Source organism: Phyllobates terribilis, unplaced genomic scaffold, assembly GCF_046119375.1.
Source record: "Phyllobates terribilis strain yellow unplaced genomic scaffold, ASM4611937v1 Scaffold_2__4_contigs__length_985480577, whole genome shotgun sequence".
NCBI classification, from domain to species: domain Eukaryota; kingdom Metazoa; phylum Chordata; class Amphibia; order Anura; family Dendrobatidae; genus Phyllobates; species Phyllobates terribilis.
The window spans coordinates 851,305,872-851,314,187 of NW_027362762.1; the positions used below are offsets into that span (position 1 = coordinate 851,305,872).

General features: G+C 42.8%; 1 protein-coding gene across 3 annotated transcripts in view; it reads right to left on the bottom strand.

Moving 5' to 3' along the window:
- Nucleotides 1-6,823, bottom strand: part of FAM222B (family with sequence similarity 222 member B) — a 187,816-nt gene extending 180,993 nt beyond the window's left edge. For 2 of the 3 annotated variants that reach the window (XM_073667885.1, XM_073667890.1), the window contains exon 1: nucleotides 6,719-6,823. The gene's annotated coding sequence lies outside the window, so the exon portion shown is untranslated. The remainder of the gene's footprint in view (nucleotides 1-6,718) is intronic. The other variant, XM_073667887.1, reaches the window with a different exon arrangement.
- Between the last annotated feature and the right edge of the window lie 1,493 nt (nucleotides 6,824-8,316).

Below are 8,316 nucleotides of genomic sequence, written 5' to 3' on the forward strand. Positions count from 1 at the left end.
ACCGCTGCAGCCAACTACAGCCTGCAGCAGTGCGCTGACTTATGAAGGGGGCAGACTGTTTCTGGAGCCAGCTTAGAACTCTAGAGCGACCGGTGTTGGATCAGAGGGAGCGCAGTATGCCTCCGCTTATTATTTTAATCAATTCATGCCTACAAAAAAAAAAAAAAGTTAAGTGTTAAGACAACGCCTCTAAAGCCAGCCTTGAAATGCGGTGTGTCATCTCCATACACATCCATTATCATTCAATTACTACAATATAGAAGTGATCGTGGTTGGACAGTAGCAGAGTAGACACAAATAGCGATGATGGATATCTATTTCCAACTAATATTGTATATAGAATATATCAGCTACTTAATTTTACTACAAAATATAACAGCATCCATCAAATCTGAAAACCAAAGTGATGTGCTTCATTATACAACAGGTTCGGGACCAAGAATGAAAAAATTAAAAGGATATGGATTTTGTGTGAGAATATATATATATATATTTTTTAAATTTCTTGGAGTGCTGCCTCTTTATATTTTTTCTATTGACATGCAGCAGTTTGGACAGACTGTTTCGAGGCTTGGCACAGACTAGTGAGTAATATGAAATGGTGCTGTCATATATATATATATATATATATATATATATATATATATATATATATATATATATATATATACACATACACACTATAGACCAAAAGTTTGGACACACCTTCTCATTTAAAGATATTTATGACTATGAAAATTGCACATTCACACTGAAGGCATCAAAGCTATGAATTAACACATGAAGAATTATATACTTATCTAAAAAGTGTCAAACAACTGAAAATATGTCTTATATTCTAGGTTCTTCAAAGTAGCCACCTTTTGCTTTGATGACTGCTTTGCACACTCTTGGCATTCTCTTGATGAGCTTCAAGAGGTAGTCACCGGAAATGGTCTTCCAACAATCTTGAAGGAGTTCCCAGAGATGCTTAGCACTTGTTGGCCCTTTTGCCTTCACTCTGCGGTCCAGCTCACCCCAAACCATCTCGATTGGGTTCAGGTCTGGTGACTGTGGAGGCCAGGTCATCTGGCGTAGCACCCCATCACTCTCCTTCTTGGTCAAATAGCCCTTACACAGCCTGGAGGTGTGTTTGGGGTCATTGTCCTGTTGAAAAATAAATGATGGTCCAACTAAATGCAAACCGGATAGAATAGCATGCCGCTGCAAGATGCTGTGGTAGCCATGCTGGTTCAGTATGCCTTCAATTTTGAATAAATCCCCAACAGTGTCACCAGCAAAGCACTCCCACACCATCACACCTCCTCCTCCATGCTTCACGGTGGGAACCAGGCATTCAGAGTAAATCCGTTCACCTTTTCTGCGTCGCACAAAGACACGGTGGTTGGAACCAAAGATCTCAAATTTGGACTCATCAGACCAAAGCACAGATTTCCACTGGTCTAATGTCCATTCCTTGTGTTCTTTAGCCCAAACAAGTCTCTTCTGCTTGTTGCCTGTCCTTAGCAGTGGCTTCCTAGCAGCTATTTTACCATGAAGGCCTGCTGCACAAAGTCTCCTCTTAACAGTTGTTGAAGAGATGTGTCTACTGCTAGAACTCTGTGTGGCATTGACCTGGTCTCTAATCTGAGCTGCTGTTAACCTGCGATTTCTGAGGCTGGTGACTCGGATAAACTTATCCTCAGAAGCAGAGGTGACTCTTGGTCTTCCTTTTCTGGGGCGGTCCTCATGTAAGCCAGTTTCTTTGTAGCTCTTGATGTTTTTTGCAACTGCACTTGGGGACACATTCAAAGTTTGCCCAATTTTTCGCACTGACCAACCTTCATTTCTTAAAGTAATGATGGCCACTCGTTTTTCTTTACTTAGCTGCTTTTTTCTTGCCATAATACAAATTCTAACAGTCTATTCAGTAGGACTATCAGCTGTGTATCCACCTGACTTCTGCACAACACAACTGATGGTCCCAACCCCATTTATAAAGCAAGAAATCCCACTTATTAAACCTGACAGGGCACACCTGTGAAGTGAAAACCATTTCTGGTGACTACCTCTTGAAGCTCATCAAGAGAATGCCAAGAGTGTGCAAAGCAGTCATCAAAGCAAAAGGTGGCTGCTTTGAAGAACCTAGAATATAAGACATATTTTCAGTTGTTTCACACTTTTTTGTTAAGTATATAATTCCACATGTGTTAATTCATAGTTTTGATGCTTTCAGTGTAAATGTACAATTTTCATAGTCATGAAAATACAGAAAAATATTTAAATGAGAAGGTGTGTCCAAACTTTGTCTCTACTGTATATTTTAACACAATGCAACTCCAAGTCAATAACACTTCTGTGAAATCCACCTGTCCAGTTATGAAGCAACACTGATTGTGAATGATTTCTCCTGCTGTTGTGCAAATGGAACAGATAACTAGTAGAAATGATCGGCAATTAGAAAGATACCCCCTATAAAGGAGTGGTTCTGCTGGTGGTGACCACAGACCATTTCTCTGTTGTCATCCTCTTTGGCTGTTTTTGTCACTTTTGCATTTTGTCATTGCTCTCACCCCGAGGTACAGTAGCATGAGGCGGTGTCTACAAACTACAGAAGTTGCTCAGGTAGTGCAGCTCATCCAGGATGGCACATCAATGAGAGCTGTGACAAGAAGGGTAGTGGTGTCTCTCAGCACAGTGTCCAGAGCATGGAGCAGATACCAGGAGACAGACCAGTACACGATGAGACATGGAGGGGGCCGTAGGAGGGCAACAACCCAGCAGCAGGAACGCTAACTCCTCCTTTTTGCAAGGAAGAACAGGAGAAGCAGTACCAGAGCCCTGCAAAATGACCTCCAGCAGGCCACTAGCATCTATGTGTCTGCTCAAACTGTCAGAAACAGACTCCATGAGGGTGGTATGAGGGTCTGACATCCACAAGTGGGTGTTGTGCTCACAGCCCAACACCGTGCAAGGCAATTGGCATTTGCCAGAGAAGACCAAAATTGACAGATTCCATATTGGCGCCTGTGCTTTTCACGGATGAGAGCAGGTTCACACTGAGCACATGTGACAGAGTCTGGAGACGCCGTGGAGAACGTTCTGCTGCCTGTAACATCCTCCAGCATGACCGGTTTGGCAGTGGGTCAGTAATGGTGTGGGGAGGCATTTCTTTGGAGGGCCACACAGCCCTCCATGTGCTAGCCAGAGTTAGCCTGACTGCCATTATGTACCGAGATCCTCAGACCCCTTCTGAGACCATATGCTGGTGCGGTTGGCCCTGGGTTCCTCCTAATGCAGGACAATGCCAGACCTCATGTGGCTGGAGTGTGTCAGCAGTTCCTGCAAGATGAAGAAATTGAAGCTATGGACTAGCCTCCCCGTTCCCCAGACCTGAATCTGATCGAGACATGATGTCCCAGATGTGCTCAATCCATCCACCAACGCAACATTGCACCACAGACTGTCCAGGAGTTGGCGGATGCTTTAGTCCCGGTCTGGGAGGAGATCCCACAGGAGACCATCCGCAACCTCATCAGGAGCATGCCCAGGCGTTGTAGGGAGGTCATACAGGCACGTGGAGGCCACACACAATACTGAGACTCATTTCCTCTGACGTATCAGCCTGTAATTTGATTTTCCACTTTGATTTTGACTATCATTCCAAATCCAGGCCTCCATGGGATAATAATGTTGATTTACATTGATCATTTTTATGAGGGAGAGGGATGAAAAAGCATTCAGCATTCCAATGGATGAAGGTGAAAAAAGTGGACTTTATTAGCCCATCTGGTGTGGCAACGTTTCTCAAACAGTGGATGGATACCACTTTCCTTCACCTTCATCCATTGGAGTGCCGCATGCTTTTTGTTATTTTCATCTATGATGCAACAGGATAACTGTTTGGGAGTCCTTGCACCCATTACAACTGTTAAGGTGCTGTTCCAATATTTTTTTTTCTATAATAAATATATAATAAAATATAAATTTAAGGGGTGTTACAACTACCCCGATCAGCTGACTGAAGGGACCTTGGCGCACAGGAAGTAGAATAGCTGCACACATGATTTAGTGGCCAAACATGGTACTGCAACACCTCTACCACAGATCTGATATAGTTTATCTACTAGAAGGATAGGTCATCATCAATATTAAAGATATAAATCACTGCACTCCCTATGAGTGTGCACGAGTAGGGGCCGAACCCTGGTATATCAGATCAAAGAGCCTCGGCACTCAATCGTCCTTTTGCAAGAGAAAATTTATTGACTTTGTGAAATAAGTCTGTACACAGAAATAACACCAAAATGTTTCGGTCTTAGCGATCTTCTTCAGTTGACGGGTAATTCTGCGAGAGATGTGAGCAACAAGTGGGTCCCAATAGGGCTGCCTGCTGAGAAGCGCGTGGGGGCATGGACATCACAACGCGGTCTCCACCGCTAGTTGGTTGGACCCACTTGTTGCTCACATCTCTCGCAGAATTACCCGTCAACTGAAGAAGATCGCTAAGACCGAAACGTTTTGGTGTTATTTCTGTGTACAGATTTATTTCACAAAGTCAATAAATTTTCTCTTGCAAAAGGACGATTGAGTGCCGATCATCAATATTAAAGTCCTAGAAAAAAATATTCATCAATCTGATATTGATGACCTATTTTTCACACTTTCAACATTCACAGTCCAAGTAGGGGGTCACGATGTCTGGACCTGTCTCAGGTCTACCATACCGTACCTCTGTAATAATAGCCTTTATAATGATAGGTCATCAATGTTAAAATGCAAGAAACCTCCTTCACCATAGACCAGATAAGAATCAATACCAGAAAGGCAACTTCAGATTAGAAAGCAAAAGCAGGATAACAATTGCCAATAAAACAATGAAGAAAACAAAGTGATATACATTACCACAAAATGTACAAAAAAAAAAAAAAAAAAAAAAAAAAGGGTGATCCCCTGTGGGTGCTTCCCTTTTTTGACCACATCACATATTAATGCTAATACCTCACAAAAAAATGTAATTGGGCTGTAGAGGAAATGCTTCATGGCTCCTATAGCAGAGAATGGAGAGAACGGAGCAAATACACAGCCAATGTTCCATCCAGTGTCCACCCGGGATCCGGTGACAAGAGCATGGTGATATCACACTATGAATCGACCTGCGATGGATCCACCAGGGCAGATTCTGTTAATTTTCAGAGAATACAAGCCGCCGATCAACATCGTATTAAGCCCCTTTATTGGGTTACAAACCACTAAAAGTAATTTACAGCTACATACACCACATGAAAGGCGATAGTATTACAAATCAGAAACATGCGACATTTGGAACAATGTATGTTCGCCATTGTGAGCGGGTTTGATACCTCCAGATGTTTTTGGTTGATTCATCAATTGCGGCTTTTAAAAAGTTGGAAAATTTGGTACTAATGTTCTCCAGTCTCTCCCACTGGAGTGATATTATGCACGCTGGGTATTTTGGTGCAAATTTTTTGCACCAGTTTACAAAACGTGCTACTATTTTTATGCTAAAAAGTAGCAAAACAGATCCAAGACAAAAAAAAAAAAAGTAATAAAAGAATTACATTTCAGATTTTTTTTTTTTTTTTTTGGGGGGGGGGGGGGGGGAGGGGGGAGTCACCAACGAATTCCACAAGACAAATATAAATGAAAAATGACATTAAAAATGCAAATAATGAATCAGGCACCAAGTGTAGAAACCATAAGCAAATCAAGCTGGACGTGCAATGGAGGCGAGTTAGTGCACTGGGAATTATCAGTCCTGGTGCAGTGACACGCTCCAGAGCACGTCTGGCCTGATTTACACGACTGTCTCATTGGATCTCTTTAAAAAAAAAAAAAAAAGATAAATATATCAATTTTAAAGGGGGACAAACACCTATAAAGCCATCCCACTACTTTAATATCGTGCTAACAGGTTCCCTTTAAGAAAAACTATTCTGACTCCATAGGGCAGGATCCAACGGCTCAGAGTCTGCCCTTGAATAATCATGAATACCTACAATAACTCAGGACTAAACATCAACGGAAAAAAAAACACAAACATCACAAGTAAAATGAAGAGAAGCTTTCTGCGACTTTTCTCAGTGATGGACATTACAGTGAACGCTGATCAGAATATATCCGACATACAGCAGCCAGAAATATTGCATCTAGCTCATAATCATTGCATGCTACTAAAGCCAATCCAAATCTGCTGCGCTGTTCATACGGTTTATGGGATGGGTCGGTGATCACCGCATGATCATTACATGTGTTTGGTAATTTTAAGACACGATGTGACTATGGTAACTCAGGGGACAAGGGCTTTGGGTGCAATCTTTGCCTTTATTAATATATGTATGGGAAATGTGCTGGGAATCAGCTGCCCCGGTGAGGAGCTGTGTATGTAGATGGGATGTCAGTGTGATGAATGACACCATGCACTGCGGATGTGGAGCTGCTGCTGGGGACAGGTGCACGGGGCTGATCTGTCCACCATCTCTGCAGATCTCATTAATCATGACCTTGTCCCATCCAGCAGAGGATGAGGCTGTCCTGCAGCAGCACAGCACCATTACAGTAATGCACATGCAGCTGACACCTCGTATGAGCAGCCCCTGCACATCATGGCTATGTATAGGTGATCTCTGCAGTGTGGGCTCGACTCTCACCCCAGGATGCAGGGCAGGTGATGGCCGCAGCACAGCACTGCAGGCAGGAGCGGCTGTCAGTAACTTACCCCGGAGTACTCGGCCGTGGCGCCCTGGACGGGATGATTCCCCACTATACAGTTCAGGGCCGGGCTCTGGCCAGAACCACACACCGGAAGTGACGTCACCGGCTCATACACGTGTGTAGTGACCGGGAACTCCATAGCTAAAGAGGGCAGCGCCAGTGACAGGGTGGACACACTGCAGAGCAGCCGAGTTCTAGACTCACAGAAAAGGGACGTGGAAAGGAAAAATATATATAGTCTCCTGACCTTATTTATGTGTACACATCAGTTTTTGAGGGAAAGTATTCTTGTTTTCCATAGCAACCAACCAGAGCGCAGCTTTCATTTTGTTTTGTGCGCTTGAGAAATGAAAGCTGCGTTGTGATTGGTTGCTGCTAAAGGGGTATTTTCAAATTTGGAAGTTATAACCTTTCAAATCGTAAGTAGTCTTCCTACTCTGACCCCCACCGATCCCGAGAACTGGGGGTCTGTTCATTCTTATGGAAGTGATGGAGACTGCTACCTCCAGCAGTCCCATTGGGAAGGAAAGGAACAGCACTGGGCATGATTGACTACCTCTCCATTCACAAGGGGCTGGTTCTTGGGATGGGTGGTGGTCCCAACCGTTAGACCCCCCAGTAACAGGGAAGTTATCCCCTATCCAATGGAAAAGGGGACAACTTCCAAACATGAGAATACCCCTTTATATTAGTGCATGTCACAACTAATAGTGCCACATTAGGGTGCAGTCAGAAAGCGGTATAAATCGGACAGAGATCGGACCGCAGTGCACGGACCAACCGGAACATGGCAGCTTCATGTATTGCCATGCAGCCATCTGCCGGCCGGTCCATGCCCTGCGGTCCGATCTTTGTCTGATTTATATGGCCGTCTGACTGCATCCAAGAGTCCAATTCACATCATCTGTGCCCCAACATAATACCATATATATTCTAAAATATTTCCTCCATACAGTTCTCACGGGTAGAATTACTGCAGTTTTACTGTTTTCCGCCCCAAAGTATGCAATCAAAATATGTTCTATTTGCTTTACTTTTTTTTATTTTTAATGCATTTCCCTTTTTTGCGCGTTTGTATTATGGGATGTGAAGCATTCCTAGGCTTCATTTAAATATTTGCTGTTCTATCTGTGTTTTTCATGGCTAAAACATGTAGCCATTATAATCAGTGGTGCTATTCACATGTCCACGACCACTCGCTCTACAAAAAATAAAATTGTCAGGCATAATCCAATCCGAGTCACGGATCAAAGTTACTCATACATGTCTATGTATTAGAAATTTTTAACAAATTTATTCTGGACAAAAAAAAAATGCATAGAAAATGGCAAATAAAAAAAGTGATTCCAAAAGTTTCCATTTGAAAAACTCATTATTTTTGACTTCATCAAAAACACTCTCTGTGCACCTAGCCTAAAACGCAGATTTTCTGCACAAAAATTTCAGCAAAAAATAAATAGAATCAGCATTTACGGTTCATGGGAAAATTGTGCTGCATTTTTGTGCGTGTGTGTAAAATCAGCTCCATTTAACAGGTCATACAAAGTAGATGTAAAATCGCAATTGTGTCTGGAAGTGCAGAATTGCAACATTTCTACAGTA